Source organism: Tursiops truncatus, chromosome 10 (assembly GCF_011762595.2).
Source record: "Tursiops truncatus isolate mTurTru1 chromosome 10, mTurTru1.mat.Y, whole genome shotgun sequence".
Lineage (NCBI taxonomy): Eukaryota > Metazoa > Chordata > Mammalia > Artiodactyla > Delphinidae > Tursiops > Tursiops truncatus.
Window position 1 is genome coordinate 5,924,372 of NC_047043.1, and position 23,141 is coordinate 5,947,512.

The window sequence follows — 23,141 nt, forward strand, 5'->3', positions numbered from 1 at the left end:
GCTTGCAGACTCCAAATTGTGATTCTCTCCTGATTCCGAATAAACCCATCTTTGCTGGAGAAATATCTGGCAGTCCATTTGTTTCAGGTCAACACACCCATTCCTCCCTCCCCCATGGGTAGCTCTGGTGCCCAATGACCCACAGAGATGTGGAGAAAGATTCCGTTTAGCTTTTTTTCAGGTTTTTAAAAATTGAAGTATAGTTGATTTACAGAATAGTGGCTCAGTATTTTTGCATCTTATACTCCATTATAGGTTATTACAGGATGATGGCTATCCCTTTAGCTTTTAATTCCTCTTGCACTGTTTCCACCCTGCCTATACCTCAGACGCGATTACATGGGCTGGTCGGCAGAAAATCTAAAAGTGTATGTGGGCCTCTCAGAATCCCTCCTATCCCTCTGAGGATGAGCCCATCCATTGTCTTTGAACCAAATTTCTGGGTCTCCTGAATTTTTCCCTTTGATCCGTTTTTGACCCAGAGGCTCTCAGGGATCTGCACCATCCCATCTTGGTTGACGCCATCCTGGGTCCAAGGTGAGACCCTGCTACCTGTACTATGTACCATTCCCTGAATCAGCCCTTCGTCTTTCTCTTTCCTTTTCCTAGAGTGTCACTCCCAAGCCCTATTCATCTGTAGACTCTGACTAATCCTTTAATCTCACCTGACCCAGCTCTGTAATTAATTGCAGCCAATCCGCATTCTATCCCAAAGCACAGGATATCATATGGAAATTATCCGTTACGTTTCTATCTCTCCAACTGAACTCTGAGCTCCTTGAGGGCAGGGCCTGGGTTACTTTCATTTCTGTCTCTTTAGGCATTTTCTGACACAGCTGGCTGCAGGGTCCGGGGTGTCCCAAAGCTAGTGTTGGCTCACTGGTGAGTGGGGTTGGGTCCCGTGGCAGCTGGCTGAGGGGTCCAAGGTGTCTTGGAGCTGGTATTGGCCAGCTAGTGGGTGGAGCTGGGCTCCTGGGTCTCTGGCTGCAGCGGTCCGGGGGTCCCAGAGCTGGTGTTGGCTTGCTGGTGGGCAGAGCTGGGACCTAGGGGGTCCTGGGGCTGATGCTAGCCTGCTGGTAGGGGGGCTGGGTCCTGGTGTGGGAGGCTGCAGAGCTGTGATTGTCCAGAGGCTGGTGTCTGCCCACTGGTGGGCAGAGTAGGGTCCCAGGGTCTCTGGCTGTGGACCCTGGGGGTCTTGGGGCTAGTGCTGGTACACTGGTGTGCAGGGCCAGGTCCCGGGCCCTCTGATGGATAGGGCCTGGCTCCCAGGGTGCACGTAGCAGCAGGCCAGCTCCAAGGGCCAGAATTGAAGCATGTGGAAGGGTTAAACCTGGAATAAGGTCAAGGAAGCTGGCTTGAGTCAGGAATCTGGGTTATTGTTGTGGCCACTCCCGGCACCTTAGCCTCTGACACACCTTCATCTGCACAAACTGTGATGGGGTGAAGGAGGCATTTAGCAACAGAAGAGCAGTCAGTGAAGTTGAGTAAAAAAAACTTGAAGAGGAAATAGCTAAGTTTCTCATTAACGATCCTTTCATTTTTAGATAATACATGCCAGAATCTTTCCAACTGGAGTTTTTCCAACGGGAAATGCAGTAATAAGAGATTAATTTTATTTAAAAAAGGAGGCTAGAAATGAAGCAGATAGAGGGTTGCTTTAAATTCTGTCCTTGTTGATTTCTTTAGCTCACACTAGAAAAAAGATGGAGAAGGAACATGGAATGTGTGAAAAATAAAAGGCTGCAGAAAATAAAAATTTATGAGCTCAGATTGTAGGGCTGTCTGTCTCTGTCTCCTCCACACACATTCAAAGAATAAATGCTAATAGGTGTTAGTGTCACTTAATGGACCCACACACAGAACTGAAAGAAATGTTTATAATTCTGACCTCAGTGACTCCAGTAAGATCAGTTCTTTAGTGTTTAATATTGTTTCAGAGTTTGTGCTGTTAAATCAAAAGGTTATCTATAATACATCTGATGCTATTAATGCAAAGATCAGGCGTATTCAAAAGACATTTCTTCATTATTAATATAGATAATAAAGGATCATTTACGAGGCTTCAGATGAGATTTTTATCATCAAAAGCTTAAAAAGGGAAATTTATTTTTACTTCGGGACAGACATGAGAGGTGTCTGTAATGGGAAACGTGAGAGTCAACACAAAACTCTCAGATTCACTCTGTTCCCGAAGACGGCTGACGCTTTATTGCAACAGATTAAAAGGAAAATGAAATTCTGTGATTTAAATTTCTATCGACAGGGGCTTCTTGATCTATGCTTGACTTGTCCTTTATCAAGATGTTGATGTTCCTTGCTTCTCTTTCTTACATTTGTGGGTTTTGGATGAAGGGGAAGAATTCATTAAAATATTGGGGACAGTTGGCAAATAAACAAAGGACCAAGTTAGCAGCAGAACCTTTACAAGCTAGTGAGAGTTACAAGTCCAGCTTTTACTGAACACAAGAAGGAATGAGGAGGGTGTTTGGAAGATATATTATTTTGAAGGAAGGCCATATCATCTTGGGAGTCTTGGAAGAGCTCTTGGATCCAGAGCAGAGTATTATTGGAATTGCTCTTAGCTTATGCGGTTAGAGCTGCTCCAAGTAGAATTTAAATGAGCTTTTATGGAAGTTGGGGGGATTGTCAGAATTTCTCTCACCTCAACTTGGCAAATAAGCAGCAACTAACTAGTTCTCCAGCCAAAGTTGTATTTGGAGACATTGGATTTATTGGAATCCACACAAGTGAGACATAGAGAATTAAGGATGCTTCCCACAGAATCAGCTACAGATTACAGCGGAATAAATGCAAATGCCTTATTAGGTCCAGGTACCACAGTTGAAGTGATCTTGCACCAGAGGATGGTGGACATATTCCAAAGGCATTTATTCATTGCTAATATACATAATTAAAAGCTGTGTGTGGGCTTTTAGATGAATTATCTTCCTTAATAAATGAAAAAGGAAGATGTATGGACCAAATGACCCTGGATTACCCTGGTTTCAATATTAGCTAATCATTTCAGTACTAGAAATTAAATAAAACTCAATAAAATCACACACTGCTCCAAACCTGCTTTGTTAAGGTCGAAGGACAATTGGAACTCATTGAATTCAGTGTCCCACTCAATAAATATGCAACCTAATTAACACGGGTGCCCTGTCTCTAACTCCATCTCAGAGCCTTCGTGCATCTAAAAGAAGCATCAACCCGACTGTCAAAGAGTGAGGAGAGATGTGCATGGTTCAAATGTATCATTGCAATGTAGGACGAGTCTCACTGAGAAGCTTTTGTGTTGGATGCAGGATTGGCTCTCAACATCCATTCCACCCTTTTTCTAAGGTTGCCATGTGTACTGAGCACACTGGAAAGGCAAAAAGTATATTTCTTCGACATCTCCGCACTCCTGTTCCAAATGAGATTTAGGTTTTGATGATCAGGTGCTCTATTCGAGACTTAGAAGATGCACACCCACTGGTGGTGATGTACTTTCCTGGCAAACACGGTCATGGTGGCACTATGGTTTTTCTGCTGTGCTCAGAATGCCCCATCTTCAGTCGCCAGCTTTGCTGGTATGGAGAGCCAAGGAGCTGGCATCTCTTTGGGGAGCGGAGGTTCTGGAGCCGGGAGCAGTAGTGGCAGCTTCCTCCTTGAGTTGGTGGTGATGTGGTTCTGGGACTGGCAGCTAGTCACAGAAGAGGCAGCATCTCCCACAGTGAGTCCAAGTTGTCCCTAGCACTTCAACCTGTTTCAGTTGTCCTTTTCAATCCGCCTCATAATTCTGTGAACCAGTTAATGGGCCGTCATAGACCCATTCCTATTCTTTTTTTTATTTTTGGCTGTGCCACGCAGCTTGCAGGATCTTAGTTCCCTGACCACGGATCGAACCCGGGTCGCTGGCAGTGGAAGCGCAGAGTCCTAACCACTGGACCGCCAGGGAATTCCCAGTAATAGATCCATTCTTGTTCAAATTGGCTAACACACCTTTTCTTAATCTTTTACCCTCAAAATGCCTTAAGATAATTTCCAAACCTCAGGGAACCCCTGTGTTTAAAAATGATTTTATCATAGCACAGGGAACTATATATCTTGTGATAACCTATAATGGAAAAGAATCTAAAAAAGAATACATACATAACTGAATCACTTTGCTGTACACTTGAAACTAACACAACATTGTAAATCAACTATACTTCAATAAAAATTTAAAAAATGATTTTATCTCCAGTTCATGGAATTTTTAGCATTATCTGTAAGCTGCAGATATAATAATTGACTGTATAATTGTCAATCTTCTTTTGAGTAAAGGACGATCTTTTTCTCTGGAGTTACTTATTTTGGCTAACTTGTTAGTAGTCTATTCTTTTATGTGGTTCCCCTTCCCCCAAAAGATATCAACTTCAATAAAAGTCAGTAGTGCAGGTAGGAAACTTCAGGTATGCCTTAAAAAGACATTTCTAAGGAAACTTCAGGTTTGCCTTAAGACATTCTTTTTGATGTTTTTACTCTATCCAAGTAGATCTAAGAGTCTTGTTGGAATTTTCTACTTTACAGAACATGCTATTGAGTTATGGTATATAGTATGTGCACAGGCAGTTTTCCCTTTAACTAAAACTAAAAATTATTTTTGTCAATTTCTCTTGGGTAAAAATGCAGTTAGTTGATCTTGTCATAAAGGCAAAAAAGAATAAATTTCTGCTAAATAACAGCTGGCAAAAACCAAAATGGAAATTCCTTTTTTTTCAATGGTAAGCTTGGCAGACTTAATTTAAATAAAGATTGCAAGTTGATTTTAAGTCATGTTATTTACAACATAAAAATTTATTGATAATGTTGAATAGTAAACTTCTAAAACCACAGCCCAAGCAAAATAGATACAAATATGGCCTAAGATACGATTTCATACTAGACTTTGGAAAACATTTTTTAAAATAAGTAACATGATCAGCTTCAAACAGGTCTAGACATTACAAATGATTATACACATGGGCTGATCTCTTTTAGAACTTTATATGTGCATAAATTTTTTTATTTTTGAATCCAGCAATACAGAATAAAATTTAACTATTTAATGGGATGCCTGTGTTTGTTTTTGGCTGTGCAAAGACTCAATTCTGGTTTGAGCTTAAGGAAAACACACAGGTATTTCATTTTTTGATTGAAATGAGATGATTTATGTCATTGTTCTTAATATTTATGAAGCAATAAAAATCTTACACATGGAAGAAGTTGAAAATTATAGAATTTTTTTTTTTCCTGAAAGGCAGCGTATTCTCCTTTTAGAGAAACAGAGAACTGGTCTAGGGAGATGTTGGTATGTCTCATCTTGAGTATACAATCTTGCAATTTACAAATTCTTCCTTTTCTCTCAAAGTGAAGTTCTCAGCGGAGCAAAAGACTTGGCGATGGATCTCTTACCCAGCTTTACACTTATATTGAGGGGGAAAGACGCTATTACTCAGTTTTATTCTGTAGTCTTTTTAGGGAGATTTCAGTAAGACTTAGGACTTGTCAATTTCCTTCTTTATTCTGAAGCCAAAGTAGCTGTGGAAGCATTTCAGGATTCCTCTTTGTAGCATGATTTTCCCAAAGGTTCAGTTTCTTTGAAAACCCAAGAATCATATTACTTGAAGCCAAAACATTCTTCCCAGGACTTTCTAAAGATGTGTTCAACTAGTTCATGTGGTTAAAAAAAAAATCTGCTCGGTAGGTTGGTTTCTGTTCAGTCACCATCTTTAAAATCCTCAGCAAAATTATGACCTGCTGTTTCCTGGAAGTTCTCCTGCTAGTCACCTTTCAGCTCCAACACCCTGTTCAGAACTCCTCCTCCTTAAGCCACCACATTCCAGGAGGCAGCAGAGACTTATGCCCAGGTTCTTAGTTTTTAAAAACATTCTTGAATGACCTGATCCTTGTTTAATAGTTCACACATTCTGTTGTCCAGAACTTTCTTCATTTAATCTCTGATACTTCGAACACCCCTGTCTGTGAAGAAAACACTGTGCTGTGATAATGTTAGGACTTTCTTTTTATACCAGAGAGAAGAAACCTCTCCCTGAGCCAACTATTGATGGGCTTTGTCAGTATCATGCCAACACCACTTCTCCAAAACAGATCTCTTGTTACCAGGTAGGAAGACCAAACACCGACTATATCTTGGCCCTGGCTTATTTGGGACAGCTCTTTGCAGCAGAAATAGCTTTCTTGAATTTCACTGTCATCTGCAAATCTCACAGAGGCTACAGAACGACATTTATTGGAGATGTAGGTTGGCTCATTAACCTGGAGAGAGAAGCTGTTGTTTTTCTTTATTTTATTTTATTTTTTATTGAACTACAGTATAGTTGATTTACAATGTTGTGTTAATTTCAGGCGTACAGCAAAGTGATTCAGTTATACGTACATATACATCTATTTTTTTTCAGATTCTTTTCCCTTATAGGTTATTACAAGATATTGAGTATAGTTTCCTGTGCTATACAGTTGGTCCTTGTTGTTTATCTATTTTATATACAGTAGTGTGTATATGTTAATCCCAAATTCCTAATTTATCCCTCCCCCACCCCTTTTCCCTTTGGTAACCATAAGTTTGTTTTCTATGTCTGTGGGTCTCTTTCTATTTTGTATGTAGGTTCATTTGTATCGTTAGTTTTTTCTTTTTTAGATTTCATGCATAAGCGATATCATATAGTATTTGTCTTTGACATACTTCACTTAGCATGATAATCTCTAGGTCCATCCATGTTGCTACAAATGGCATTATTTCATTCTTTTTATGGCTGAATAGTATTCCACTGTATATACATGTACCACATCTTCTTTATCCCTTCATCTGTTGATGGACACTTAGGTTGCTTCCATGTCTCGGCTATTGTAAATAGTGCTGCAGTGAACATTGGGGTGCATATATCGTTTTGAATTATGTTTTTCTCCAGGTATATGCCCAGGAGCGGGATTGCTGGATCATATGGTGAGAAGCTGTTGTTCTTCAGTTTACTACACAGAACCTCTTCAGCTTCAAGGGACCTGTCATGAATACATCGACTTTCCATATTACTTAAGAGTAGAACCTTGTCACTAGTTTGTTTTCACCGCTGTGTGACTTTTCTTTCTTAAGGCAATGAGTCGCTGCTAAATAAGTAGCTTCTTGAGACTTTTCACTGAATGTGACTTTGTTTTTTTAAAGCCAAAGTTTTACTTTGTTTGTTTTGAGATTTCTATGACCATTAAAAATAATTGGCACCTTTACTTGTCAAAGGGCTCTGATTTGTGGTGAAGTGTCTCCAATTTTGCTGGAGCAAGTGCTGCATTTGAATGTGTTTGCCACCCACAATGCACAATGGAATCAGACAGCCTGGATTACCAGCCCGTGTAAAACCCATTGGTAAAGAGCTTTCATTGTAAGATGGACTTTAGTGTCTCTTGCCCTTGTGCAATGAAATAAATGAGAAGATTATAATTCTCTACCATTAACCTTATCAGAATCATCCGGAGGCTTAGGCCTAGAATCCTCTTCCATCTCACACTTTATCTTCAAATATCTCCACATTGGACCCTATGTGTAAAACACAAATGCTAAAAAAATGTAAAACAGAAGGGCCCAAGAATAAATGAAAAAATTACAAATAATGCAAAACCTTTACAATACAAATCACCTATACCTTACAGTGTTTACAACAAAGGCTAAGTGGTGATGAAGGGGTAGGGAGCTAATTTGAGGCTTGTAAAAATTCGTTTTTTCCTAATAAAAATGTTTCAGTGATTTTCTATTGTATGAATACAGCTTGCTTGTTCCCACGTGTCAGTTGATACTTAAGCCAAGATTGGGGGAGGTCATTTGGAAGGGAAATAACTGATGTCATCAGTTTATCATCTTGTTTTCCGAGCAGTGCGGTGCTCACCAATTATCAATGACCTCTCCTAAGTCAGAAACTGAGAGTGGACTGAACCAAATAAGCAGGGCCCTACTGTGTCCAGTGTAAGAGCGTGAAATACATCTAATGAACTGGCTATCAGGCCTGCCAGGTCACTGTCTATCATGACAGGTGCTAGCATCACCTGGCAGGCCAAGTTTATATATGATGTTTATTTTGTTCATTAATGATGTAATAAAAATCCCTAGAAACACATGCAGAAGGCTGGGATTCCATGGAACCCTACTCAAGAAACATGGGGTTAGCGTGGGTCCTGTTTTCTGCAAATAGAAATACAGCATAGACGGGTATTTAATTGATATTTACAGAACACTCTGTCCAGCAACAACAGAATACACTTTCTTTTGAGGCACCCGAGGAATACATACCAAGGTGGAAAGTATCCTAGGCTGTAAACAAATTTCAATAAATTTGAATTTATTACATTTGGTAGTGCATATATGTCCATGCCACTCTCTTACTTCGTCCCAGCTTACCCTTCCCCCTCCCTGTGTCCTCAAGTGTATTCTCTACATCTGTGTCTTTATTCCTGTCCACCCTTAGGTTCATCAGAACCACTTTTTTTTTAGATTCCATTTATATGTATTAGCATACGGTATTTGTTTTTCTCTTTCTGACTTACTTCACTCTGTATGACAGACTCTAGGTCCATCCACCTCACTACAAATAACTCAATTTCGTTTCCTTTTATGGCTGAGTAATATTCCATTGTATATATGTGCCACATCTTCTTTATCCATTCATCTGTCGATGGACACTTAGGTTGCTTCCATGTCCTGGCTACACACATACATTTCTGTTCTTCATTAGGTTTGTTCTTGGTTTTATAAGTAAATTTTACCTTTTTAACATCTCTAATGCCTTTTGGAATCTCTAAGCATGATATACTCTCCTACCAATGAGTGGATTCTTAAGAATGAAGAACTCAGTTTTTCAGTGTCACACCTATTGGATTCTATAGTATCACAATCCCACAAGAATTATCAGGACATACTTCTTTGGCATTCCCTCTCCATTTACATTTTGAAGGAAATTTACTTCACCCTTCTTCCTTAGTGGACATTAAGCTCCTTGAGCTCAGGGACCCTATCTTTTCATCGCCTGCTCCCCTTGCTTTCCCATGCCTGCATCTTGTACGCCCTCAGTTGGTGTTAATCCACTAGAGATTTTCCTGCAAAACTCATTCTTGGGAGCGGCCTTGAAATCTATTTAGCTCCAATAAGGAGGTCACGGTCTGGCTAAGGGTTAGCTTCCGCTTCTGCCCTGGCAAGCTGTAGTCCCTTAGAGATCTAGATTTAAAGAGTCATTGAACTCTTTTATGGCCCCCCACAAAATCCAAAAAGGTTTTGTTGTTGTTTTGGTCACATTCAATGTCTTTTCTCTGGTCCCCTTGGGTGGCTGTCCCTTGTCCCCAGATTGTCTTCACCCTCTAAAACCCTGCTTGCTCCTAGCAAAATATTTGATAAGCTTATTCACTCTGGGTGTAACTGACAAAGGATAGTTTAGATGTGAGCCTCCTGGAAGAGTTTGCATGCTAACCTGCTGACAGTTCACGATACAGACAGCAAGTAGGCGAGTTAAGTGTCGAGCCAAGTAAATGCCTTACATTCTAGACATCTGAGCAGTAGGTGGTACATAGTCTCTCTACTCCTGCATCCTGTTCATGGTTTGGGGCCATGGAGGAGGTGAACTAAGCAAGCTAAGCATTGGTTGATGGAAGGTTTAGCAGTGATATGCAGGGTACTGATTATATATCCTGGTCCAAGTCATAAATAGCTGCACCAAAGGAGGTGGTAATTGTTCATCTTTAAAATCCTTGTTTTAGTTGTACTGTTAGGTGCAGCCAATGATTGTCTTGCTTAATAAAGCAGTATTCAGCATCTTCATGCTAACTTTTACGTTCCAGTTAATAACAATATTTTTAGAAAAATCTATTAAAATTAGTAAAGGCTTAAGCAAAACGAAGATAATACTTTCATTATAAAAATAAAGTATGTTTTATAAACATTAATGGACTATCATTTTTTCCCTTCTCTTCCTATTTCCACATAATTATTCCCTTTGTTATGGACTTCGTCTTTCTTTCTGCCACTGACATCTCTCTGTCAGCTTTAATTGATTTTCTTGACAGCATTTTCGTGTTTTGGTCCTTCTTCCATTGTTCCATTTTCCAGATGCAGTTTTGTTTTTTTACTTACTCACAGTTTGGTGTTTTTTTTTTTTTTTAAAGCTCTTTATAAAATCACATCAATTGTTTGTCCCTTCTGGAGAAATTGTAATTTGCAAAGACTTAATTAGGATCTCTTATGATTCTCCACACTTCAGGATTTTAATATGTACCATTAACACAATGCAATCCCCAGATTTCTTAGTTCTTCCAAATTTTCTTCCTCAAATCTTACTCCTCTATATAGCTATAGTTTGTTAAAACAAGTCTTTCTAAAAAAAGTCTGGAAGAAAACCAGATAAACATTATTGCTACATCAAAGTTGCAAGCTCTTCCCACACCATCATTTAGCATTGCTGTTTCAAGTTTGTAAAGAAGCAAATACGGAAACTCATTTGGATGTTGTTTTTATAATAAAAAGCCATTTTAATGATCACATATGTTGTTGTTTTAAGGGCCCATTTTATAATGAAAAGAATACACTCTAGACTTTCTTGGGGGTTTAATTCATGCAATTCCTACCTCATTATGTACTAACCGTTTATTAATGAGCCTGACTACAAGGTCTGTTTTTATTCACTTTGATTTCTTTTGCGTTTAAAGTTCAGGGTTTACATTTTTAGTACTAAAATTGAAGATGACTGCTTTTAGTTGTTTGTTTGCTTATCACTCCAACTAGATTTCTAAACATGTCCGAGCTGCAAATGGAACAAAGAAAAGAAAAAGATGGGATCGATATTGTGTCAACACATTTTCTTATTATATATGGAGCCCTTTGAATGAACAAATTAGGCTTAAAGTTCTATTGGAGACTGTATTGCAAAGACATTTGTTTTGCAACATAGTTTTTTTTAAGTTGGGAGAGAAGGGTACCACTTAACTGCTGTGATTCAGAGAGTTTCCCTCCCCCCACCCTTTTGATCCACTGCTACCTCACTTCCTACTGTTGGACTTAAAAGACTTTCAGTCTTTAAGAACTCCTACTGTGCTGATGATGGTGTAGCATATTTTAGTCCAAAACAATAAGATGCAAGAAATCTCATAGGGTTTATTTCTTTAGCCTAATTAATCAACTTTCAGTTTAGCCTGCTCAACTGACAAATTCATTAATGGGGCTCCCGATGCAGGGTCAAAATTTAGGAGGGGGCTGCTTAAGCATTGTAGAACTTTTAGGGTCACCTAAATTTAGGATCACACAGGTCGCCCGAGAGAGGAAAATACACCCATGGTAATAAGAACAAAATGCAAATTGAAAGTTCAGTGAATTAGCTGCTTTGGCTAATGTTTTGTTCCCATGTACATTGTATGCACCAAAGCGGAGATGCCAAACTAAGATGGGGGGAAATTAGAGGAACATCATCTCTGAATCCAGTGCCAACAACCATGCATCAAGTTAGAGGCCAGCATAGACGTCTGATCAAAGGCACAAGCGTCTGGGTGCTTGCAAGTGAGGGAAATTGTCCAATGAAGTCCCAAGAGATAAGGCCAATGACAATGTCTGCAGTTGTGTTCTACCTCTTTCCTATCATAGTGGGCCTGATTCAGTAGCTGTATCCATTGATTTTCACCTGCCACCTGCCTTTATTTATACTTGTAGGAAGGCTTGTTTACTCTCACTACCAGTTGGAGGTACAAAGGAATTTTAACTCTTTTATTCCTCAATCATCGATGCAACTTTCCTTACCTGTACTTGGTAATGAGGATGGTAGTAAGAAACACATTTGGTTCCATTTAATTTAACCCTTAGCCTCATTTAATCATTCTAACAATTTTTTTAATTTATTTTTTGTTGAAGTATAGCTGATTTACAATTTTGTGTTAGTTTCTGGTGTACAGCAAAGTGATTAGTTTATATATATATATATATATATATATTCTTTTCCATTATGGTTTATCACAGGATATTGTATATAGTTCCCTGGGCTATACAGTAGGACATTTTTGTTTACCCCTCCTATATATAATAGTTTGCATCTGTTAGCCCCAAACTCCCAATCCATCCCTCCCCCATGCCCCCTCCCCCTTGTCAAGCACAAGTCTGTTCTCTATGTCTGTCAGTCTGTCTAACAATTTTTTTAAAAAGCTTAATTCAGACTCCTTAGGCTCAATTCTCAGTCCGATTCCACTCTGCTGTTCTCCAAGATGGCACGTGGGGTATGAGCTTTGCGGAGGAGGCTCCATGACCACTTGGCTTTGGAGGAAAGGGCTGCCCAGCCTCATATTGATTCCTGGTGCATCATGGCTGCCGCTTGCTGATGTATGTTTGGTGTGGCCTCATCCTGGCCACTCTGCAGTATCCACCAGCGACATCTGTGACTGATAATTTCATGGTCTAATGTTTCTCAAACCTGATCAGAGCCTCGCCAGCTTGCTTCTAACATTTGCAGCGTCTGGGAGAAGACTACCATGATACATGAATATAAATATAATATAAATATAAATCAAGCTAACACACTTTTAAGTATGCTCTATTCCCTTACCTTGACAAGTATGCATTTACAATAGAAAAATTAAAAAAAAATTTAAAGCTATGTCTTTTATATGTCTGAACATTGGCAAAATATTGAAGACAAATTTATTTACTGTACACACGTCTGAGTGTTCTCTTGATGGGTTGGTGATACTTGGATGACTAATAAAAATACATAATTCAATATATTATTACATATTCATTTCATAAATTGATTTTTCTTGATTTCATTTCAGCTGAATCCCTAATAATGTCATGATCAAGATTTTCATAACTTGGTTCCATTTATAGCAATGCCAAATGAGACAACTTTCCTGAATCATTATAATTTCAATATATTTTCCCTTTGTTTCAGTTTAGAGAACACTTGCTCTGCTGAGGGAGTAGCAACCAGAATGTCAATAAAAATCTTAAAGCAATATTTGATTTGGAATGAATCCATGAATTTTATATATGTTCAAACATTGTAATGAAGTTGTGTGTGATAAAACTGTTACTAAAGAAATTATTAAATTTCATCATATAACTATTATTACTTACGTTACTAATGATTATTACCATTTCTTTAGATCCATACGGTTTATCTTACATTTTTCTTATTTCAAGTTTTCAATTCATGAATGTATTTTTAAAAATAAAATTAACTGTATTCTACTCAATATATTCAACTCTCTCTTTTGTGGAGACTATACCTTGATCTACAACGGCCAGAAAATAAACTCTGCAGAAGTAGTTTGGGGATTATTTCTGCATAAATTTAATTCACAATCAAGCCAACTGTCTTGCTTCCTTATTCTCATTTTCTTATTTTTTATTGAAAGGTCACATTTTTGCACATTTCATGTGCAGTTTCTTTCAATTCAGGCATACCACGTTTTTCTAAAATTTTAAAAAGTAATTTTAATTTTTTTTAAGTTGAAATAAACAAAGTTAATTATGTTGAGGTTGTTGTTGTTGTTTTGCTAACATTTATAGCAAGCCATATTTCAAACCACATACTGTGGACAGTGCAAATTCAAAATTAATTTTGTTTTCCTACAAGGTCACAATTCACTCTTCATTTGAACATCTCTTGAGCATCTTGTGTTGTTTTTCTTAGAACTGTGTATACTAAAGTGCTTCTAAGATCAACATTAGCACATGTTACTGGTCAGAATGGCCATCATCAAAAAGTCTACAAACAATAAATACTGGAGAGGGTGTGGAGAAAAAGGAACCCTTTTACACTGTTGGTGGGAATGTAAATCGTTGCAGCCACTATGGCAAACAGTATGGAGGTTCCCTTAAAAACTAAAAATAGAGTTACCATGTGATCCAGCAATTCCACTCCTGGACATATATCTGGACAAAACTATAATTCGAAAAGACACATGCACCCCAATGTTCATTGCAACACTATTTACAATAGCCAAGACTTGGAAGCAACCTAAGTGTCCATCGACAGATGAATGGGTAAAGAAGATGTGGTACATATATACAATGGAATATTACTCAGCCTTGAAAAAGAATGAAATGATGCCATTTGCAGCAACATGGGTGGACCTAGAGATTATCTTACCAAGTGAAGTAAGCCAGACAGAGAGAGACAAATATCATATGATATCATTTATATGTGAAATCTAAAAAAATGATACAAATGAACTTACTTACAAAATAGTAATAGACTCACAGATTTCAAAAACAAACTTATGGTTACTGAAGGGGAAAGGGGGTGGGAGGGATAAATTAGGAGTTTGGGATTAACATATGCACACTACTATATATAAAATAAACAACAAGGAGCAACAAGGAGCACAGGAAACTCTACTCAATATCTTGTAATAACCTATAAGGGAAGAGAATGAAAAAATATATATAAGCAACAAGGACCAACTATATAGCACAGGAAACTCTACTCAATATCTTGTAATAACTTATAAGTGAAGAAAATCTGAAAAAAATAAACAACAAGGAGCAACTGTATAGCACAGGAAACTCTACTCAATATCTTGTAATAACCTATAAGGGAAGAGAATCTGAAAAAAAATAGATATATATGTTTGTATAACGGAATCACTTTGCTGTACACCTGAAACTAACACAACATTGTAAATCAACTGTACTTCAATTAAAAAAACCACATCAGCACATGTTTCACCGACATTTCTCCCCCTTAGATGTATCCAGAAAACAGTGTCCATGCGCTATGGTTGTTCCAAAGAGCATCGTTGCTGTGATGCAGATGCAGCCCTTTCTCCCTCTAGCCAAACACACCTGCTGTTAGTGTTGAACGTGGTTTCAAGCGCTCTGGGATCATGGATTGGCACTTGACAAGTGAGAAAATGGACACTTAGAACTGCTAGGAAATGACACTGCATTACACAAGAATTCTATCGTATTTCTTGCTGAGAAGAAGGATTTGATACACCAAGTGCTTCCTCTGCTCAAAAAATCCCCACTTGGAAGCCATGTCCATCTGTATCACCATCAGCGGACCACCACCCACCTTCACAGCACTGGGAAACGGTACTCGTGCTTTGAGGACTTAGAACATGAAAGGTGTCTCCGTGGGACCCGAACAGTGTTGGTCCTGAAAGCAGGTGTCTGGGGTTACGGTCCTGCTGTCCAGCCCTGAGCCCTCCGTCCCAAACGATGGAGGTACCCGTGTGTTCTCACCCCACAGAGCTGTCCAGGCAGGCACACGGCCTTTTTTGACCTGGGGAATGTGTCCTTGGAAGAACTAGGAACATTCTCGTGTTTTAGGTTTTCGTTTCTATATTCCATAGGAAATAAGATTTGCTTGGTTGTGCATGTTATTCTTAATGATTATGTGATTTAATTCTGAATATTTTATTTTTATTCCTTATTAAACCAGTGTATCTGCTTGTGTGTGTGTGCGCGCATGTGTGTGCGTGTGTGTGCGTGTGTGTGTGTGTGACATGCTCTACCTTTAAAGTATGGTCTCAACCTGGGACTGGGGCCTGGAACCTTCCCCACGGACTCAGCCTGACCCCTCGTCTTAGAGATGCTGCAGAAACGACTTTTTCCTCAATCATGCTAGCCTCTTGGGCTTATTGTCCTATTGCATAATTCTACTTTTGATGTCTGAAATGAAATAATGATTTTATGTGTACTCTTCCTTTTTGATTCTCTTACAGCTGTAGTTAAGCTTGAACACACATCGTAATCACCTGGATTGCTGACTTAAACACACGCTGCTGGAATTCACCCTTGGAATTTCTGATTCTGTGGGGCTGGGGAGGGGTCTGAGAAATTTCATTTCTAATGAGGGGTTTCCTGGACGCTAACGCTTCTGGTCCAGGGACCACACGCAGAGACACTTTTGTCTGCAGCAATCCCATCCCATCTGCCTGACACGCCACCCCAGCAGATGGATACCTTGGGTTGACCAGAGAGAAGGTGTATGTGTGTGGAAAGACAAAACAGGAAGGCACGTGACGTTTGTTCCCCCAAATTTTGCCTCCTTTAGCAAATTCACTGAAGAGTACTAGACCTAAATAACTCCTCTTTTAAGTAGACCACAGTTAACAAGATGAAGTTTAAAAGAAAGCATCATTTCTGCTTTGGATCTGGACCCTAGCTAACTCTGCTAAGAGACAAATACTTGTCTCGGCTTAAATGGGATTTCCATGACCTATACTTTCTCCACCATAATTTACCAGCATGTAATATTTGAAAAACATCTGAGATTTTTCCCCTAAGTTTCGTGTTTAATTATACTTCATTGAAATTGAGCATAAATGTATCTTTCTGCCTTGGAAGATTTTCTTTCCCTTTTTCATGGTAGCATCAGAGTGACATCACTGATCGCTTAATTATGACTCCCTTTGGGGGAAAATGTTAACGAAAATACTTAAGAGCACCAAGAAGTGTTTTTCAGATTTGAACGCCAAGTCACTCTATAGCCAATCTAGTCTTTTTAAAGAAGGAATCATGTCCCTCACTAAGTGTTTCCATAAAAGACCTTTTGGAGCTTCCATTTTAAAAGGGATTTGTGTGGGTAAGGGAGACATTTAATGCATTCTACATCAATCTTACTCTATCTGCTTTCATAATAATCCAAAATTGCAGATCTACAGACATTATAAATCATATAAAACCAGAAGTAGTGCTACATTACTTTGTTTTTCCAAGTCTCCTTGTTAAATTAAAATTTTGTTCTTTGCAACTTCCTCATTTAAATAGGGGCTCCTCTTTCTTTCTCATGAGGCCGAAGAGGCTGGCACAAGCCACCAGATCCTTCTAGCACTGAGTGTCCCGTGCGTCTTCAGGTGTGACTAGCCCAGTCAATAACTGTGAACATGACTTTGAATTCATCTCTGCCCCCACCCCACCCTGCCGCCAATTAGCTTTCTCTCTTCCTTTTGTCCCTGTAAGTGATATGCTAATACATCTCATAAATGCACTGCTGTTCTCAGCTGTAGAAGATTCTCCCACTGAAAAGGCAGTGAGCTAATTAACGCAGCCACCGGAACAGCGAGGACTGCCGTCTCCCTGGATGCACGTCAGTATACTTTGCACAAGAAATGACCATTTGCAGAAAGCATAGAACTTCAAGAGAGCATACAAACGCAATGGGACAGGGTAAGAAGATGGGGTCACAATATCCTGAACCTCACCTTGTCAAAGTAAACATCGCCTCACAGATCAGATGGGAGGTGGCGTATAGCATGGCAAGGGTTCACCATCGCTGGCTTCTTAAATATTCATAAGAGAGATTGATTTGGGAGGCAGGGAGAGAGATTGATAAAAAAGATGAAAACACGCCTGCCCAAACCATTAACACAGGCAGACAGGCAAGCTAACTTGCTTATTGCCTACATATGACAATATATCACTTTTGATCATCCTGAAGATGTTTAGAAACATTTCAGGAAGTTTAGAAGTCCCAATCTGAAATTTATTTTCATGCCTTTACAAAGGTTGGTGAATTTGCAAAAGGCTGCAATCTTTTAGGAAATGAACATGAAACAGTCACTTTTCTATTTTTATTAAGGACGAAAATACAGGGATTTTCATCTTAGGGTAAGATTTGATTCTGGATATTAAGTGTGATTTAAAAAAAATTATGAGTACACATCATGTCTTCCTTTCCATTAATCAGTAGAAGAAAATGAAAATTTATTTCTTACCTGATTGGAAAAAAATCGGTTTATAGTTTTAAATGATGGAATATGTATCTCTGCATTTTTCGGTAATTTTATGACTTTTGAGCACCTTTTATCTTGAATATTCTTCCCAATATCTGTTTTGAATTAAATCACAGTGTAGTCTTCAGATGCCACAAATCTTCGATTATAGAACTGTTTTTATTGTGACAATTCTACATATTTTTAGTTAAAAAAATTCTAGTAATCGTCAATGTAGAATTTACATTATTTAACTCTCAGTTGAAGATATAGGTTTGTAGGTTCCATTTTAATTTTTGTGGAAAACTTTTGTTAATTTTGAACTATGTCCCAAATACTCCAAAGAGTGAGGTAAGGAAATGAACGGAGGGAGGCTGATGACACACGAGCCCTGAAGTCCGGCTCCAGCTGCGCAGCGTGGGCGCCTGGCAGAGCTGCTCGGCTCGGCCGCCTCCCACCCACTCTGGAGAGACTTGCTCTCTTCTAAATAGAGAGGACATGTTACTTCCATTTGGAGGGTTGAAAACTAGGGACAGTTTTACCTCACGGGACGGCATTAAATAAGGTGTGCAATTTGGTGTCCCAAGTTTAAACAATAAAAACTGTAAAATAACTGAATTAAAGTTAACAATTCAGCATTTTTTTCCTATTGCCAAAAAAAAAAAAAAAAAAAAATTAGTGGGAGGAATGATAGCAAGAGATAATAAGTCAGGATACAGAAGACAGGGCCTTAGTTTCCGTCCAGAGGGACTGCCATCTTTTAATACAGTCACTTAAAAATACATGCATTGCTACATTTTTCATTAGCCTTAATTTTTTCATCAATCATGTTAATTTATACAGAGGGCACTTAATAATAGCTAATTAACACTTATGACTTTTGAAATTAAAAGACCTTTGGAGAGATTACTGCTGATTGGGGAAAGGATTTTTTTTTTTTTTTTTTTTTTTTGTTCTCTCATTTTAGAAAAGAAAGAGAAAGAGCAAGAAGGTAGGGGGCTTGGTGTGTTGAGAAGAGATTCCATCTCTTGCTTCTCTGATCATCCAGCAGCTGATAATGATACTGCATGGGTCTATGCAGCACAGTGATGTCCTTTGACATAGCCCTAGAAAAACAACACGATTGAGCCTCGTTGGTTTCAAATTAAATACATCAAAATTCAGGATAATCTATAGATTGAGACCAAAATGAAATTTATCAATGACCAAAAATGTTGTCAGAAGTAAATTAAAAAATAATAATCAGGTGTAATTACTCTGTTGGAGTAAAATAAAGCACATTAAAAATCAAAATTTACCAAGTTGAAATAATATTGAAAGCTTTAGGGAGAAACAAACTGCACAATTAACTTAGTGATCAACAGAGCTGTCTGAGTTGTATTTTTTGTATGTCATGTTAGTCAGCTGTGCTTGCCTGTATCTTTCCTTTGTATCTTAGTATTTCAGGTCATGATCTCTGTATTAAGAAAGTAGATTTTAACTGCGTCCTTTTTAGTATGTACAAAATGCCTTTGGTCGAATACTTGTTTTATGTGATTAGGGTGTGTGTGTATATGTGAGTATATATACATGCATAAATATACTATTATATACAAATACTATGTATGTAGAATTTGCATATATTTATAGTATTTTACATCTATATTTATGGACATACCCATATATATTTATAGACATGCCTATCTATAAATATTTTAATTTAAAAATTTTATCCACCAGTAGATGTCTCCCTTCCCTGACTATCACTAGGACTGCTGAGGTTTTCACCAAATCTGGTTTTTGCATGAATTAAGAAATTAAGGTTTTCAATATAACGCATCTCCCACCCAATCTGTGTTTTAAATGCCTATTGTGTATGGTGTATCCTTCAACTGACAATGTTGCATAGGGGCATTTTAATTTTTTTTTTTTTTTTTTTTTTTTTTTTTTTTTTGCAGTACGCGGGCCTCTCACTGTTGTGGCCTCTCCCGCTGCGGAGCACAGGCTCCGGACGCGCAGGCCCAGCGGCCATGGCTCACGGGCCCAGCCGCTCCGCGACATGTGGGATCTTCCCGGAACGGGGCACGAACCCGTATCCCCTGCATCGGCAGGCGGACTCTCAACCACTGCGCCACCAGGGAAGCCCAGGGCATTTTAATTTTAAGAACATTACACAAGAGATTTGCACCTCTCTCAGATCCTTTGAGTATCTCTGTTTTGACTAAAGGTCTACATGGGGCCCAGAATGTGAAACAACTTTCTCAAAGTACCTAAACTAACTTCAGGCTAAGTCAGACAGAGAAAGACAAATATCATAGGATATCACTTATATGCTGAATCTAAAAAGAATGAAACAAATGAACTTATTTGCAAAACAGAAACAGACCCACAGACTTAGAGAACGAACTTATGGTTACCAGGGGGAAAGCGTGGGGGGAGTGATAGATTGGGAGTTTGGGATTGACATGTACACACTACTATAGATAAAATAGATAACCAACAAGGACCTACTGTATAGCATGGGGAACTCGGCTCAATATTCTGTGATAACCTAAATGGGGAAAGAATTTGAAAAGGAATGGATACTTGTATGGGTATAACTGAATCATTTTGTTGTACACCTGTAATTAACACATCATTGTTAATCAACTATACTCCAATATAAAATAAAAATTAAAAACTAACTTCAGAGGATGTATGAATCTAAAAGCTCTGCAGTTCGAATAGGGATTAAAATGTATTTCTGAATTTTAACATCTACTTGAAACTTGTACAAATTGAGCTGTATGTAAGGATGAAAATGTTGACTCACTTCTTGGGAGAGCCTTTAGTTTACTATTCAAAAGGTGGAACAACATTTCCAAATCTATTTACGTTATCCGTGTTAATTGTAAAGCATTTAGTGCAAGTTGTGATTTAGGGGAGAAAATCCACACATTGAAAAACTAGTCATCCCCGTGCTGAAAATTTTCTCTAGAAACATTGTGAGAAGCAAAAATTTTGAGTCATTCTTTAGGTGACTTTAACACTGTTTCCCTCTTTCCCTGGTTTACTTCTTCCATTTTCTATGCGTTGCTTGTGCGGATTTGGTCTCATCTACTCTGTTATCTTTCTCGTGAAGTGCTCTTATCAGGTATTGTATGTAGTGATCTCTTAGCAGCATCTTTCTAAGTCCCTCTCCCACCCAGCTAGTGTCTCCTAACACATTTAGAGCTACTTTTGGTAGGACTAGAAAATGAGGCTAACCTTTTTGCTTCAGTGGTGAAGCTCATTCTCTGCCAGGACAGTTACAGCAGCGGCTAACACAGCTTTCTTTCATCCTGTATTCATTTGGTAGAATGTGTGGCAGCTAATGAACTCAAGGGCTTGTCTGTTTCAGGGTCATACTACCAACAAAATATAGCACATGGTATATGGTTTTGAATTAGTTTGGGCTTGAAACTTTTTGAGAATTTCATTATAATCCTTCAGAGCTGCACCATCGATACAGTAGCCTCTAGCTGTATGTGACTCCTGAAATTTAAATTAATTAAAATTAAATAAAATTTAAAATTCATTTCATCAGTCACGCCAGACACATCTCAAATGCTCAGTAGCCACATATGGCTAGTGGTTACTGTTTTGGACAGCAAAGAGATTGAACATTCCCATCATCATAGTAAGTTCCATTAGACAATGCTGCTTTAGATAATTGGGGAAAACCATCTGGAGTTCCAAAACCCACAATTTTGAATCACCAAATGGAAGAATGGTTATTTGATTCACAGCCTTGAACTCTAGAAAAGAGGTCCAGTGGAGCTGGAAGAAACTTTAGAAATTGTCTGAGATGAACCATGTGCTTTTACAGACCAAAGGGAGGGTAGGTGTGTGGTGGAGCTAGTGACTCATCAGAAGTCCCCTAATGGTTACTGTCGTATATTTCATAACTTTATATTGTGCTTTTTCTCACAATGGTGGCTTATAATAAGTTGTCCACTAGTGTTTTCAAAGTTAACACAATGTTAACATAGTAAATTACTAGCTTATCATCCTTCTTTTCTCCACCGCCAAGCTCCTTGAGAGTCTGTATTCAGGCTTCCTCTTCGCTCCTGCCTGTTTACTCTGAAATCTCCTGATATATAGCTTCAGCCCACAGTAATGTTACCAAGTCCAAGCTCCTACTGCTTACTGCAAGACAGGCCAATAAATTGAGAGACGAGTTGTCGGGGCAAGGAATGGTGACTTTGTTCAGAAAGCCAGCTGACTAAGAAGATGGTGGACCAATGTCCCAAAGAAACATCTTCCTGTGGTTTGGAGTAGGGAGGTGAGGAGGTAAAGTAAAAAGGCCATAAGTTGTTACAAATATTTCCTGGCTTTGGCCAGACTCTGGAGGGGATGTGTTAATTTCTTCTTTCCTGCAGCCATTCACAGGTGAGCTGGGTCAGGATATTTCCTGTGAGCTGAACAAAGGTAATTTAGTTTAACACTCAGGCCTGGGAGGTGAGGTTCCTGGAGATGGGCCATTACTGTACACTTTAAGCTATAGGGAGCATCCCTTTAGTGACTAACTTGTAACAGAAGCAATGGAATACAAAGGTTAAAGTAAAAGAAACAGATCCAATATGGAGTCAGATTTGTTCTTCTCTATTATAGTAAGTCACTAAAATTTCTCTGCCAAGGCCATCAATAACACCTTAGTCACTAAATCCAAAGGCTGTTTCTTATTTTGTAATCTATTTTTTAAATCTAGTTTTTAATCTTGGAACAATGAAGAGCAGTTGGCTGTGCGCTCCTTCTTTCTTCTCTTTTCCCCTCAGCCTTATCTTCTGCTCCGCTGTCCTCTCCTTCTTGGTCTCCGTCTCTGGTTCCTATTCTTTCCTCTCTTCATCTCCTAAATGGGGCATTTAAGAACCCATTGCTTTCCTTATTACGGTTCTCCCTAAACTCTCTCCCTTGGTGAATTTACCGAATGCAGAACTTCAGCTACCGTCCAGGTGACAGACCCCCCACCTGCAACTCTAGCTGTTGTGAGCTTGGGTGCCATGGCAGCTGCCCCACAGGAACTCACATTCAACACCTGTAGAGCTCTAACTGGTTCTCTTTCTTCTCCAGTCCACTTTCTTCATAATGCGTCCTAGTTTTGTTAAAGACACAATGATTCTTTGAGCTACCCAGAATTGAAGTCTTAGGGCCAGCCAGCTCTGCCTCCTACGGATGACCAGCCATCCTGGTTTCTCCAGGAGTGAAAGATTACCCAGGAGCAGGACTGTCTGTGCTGAAAAGACAAAAGCTCCTGGCAAACCCAGCTTGGTCATGTTACTTGCTCTTCTTTTGTCTCCCAGAGCTAATCAGCCATCAATTTGCTTCATCTCCAGTTCCATCTCTGCTGTCATGTCCATGCCATGAATAAGAGAAACCATCTTCCCTTTTTCTAGGATCCATGGCCTTTTGAGAGCCATTGAATTTTAAGACAAAATAAT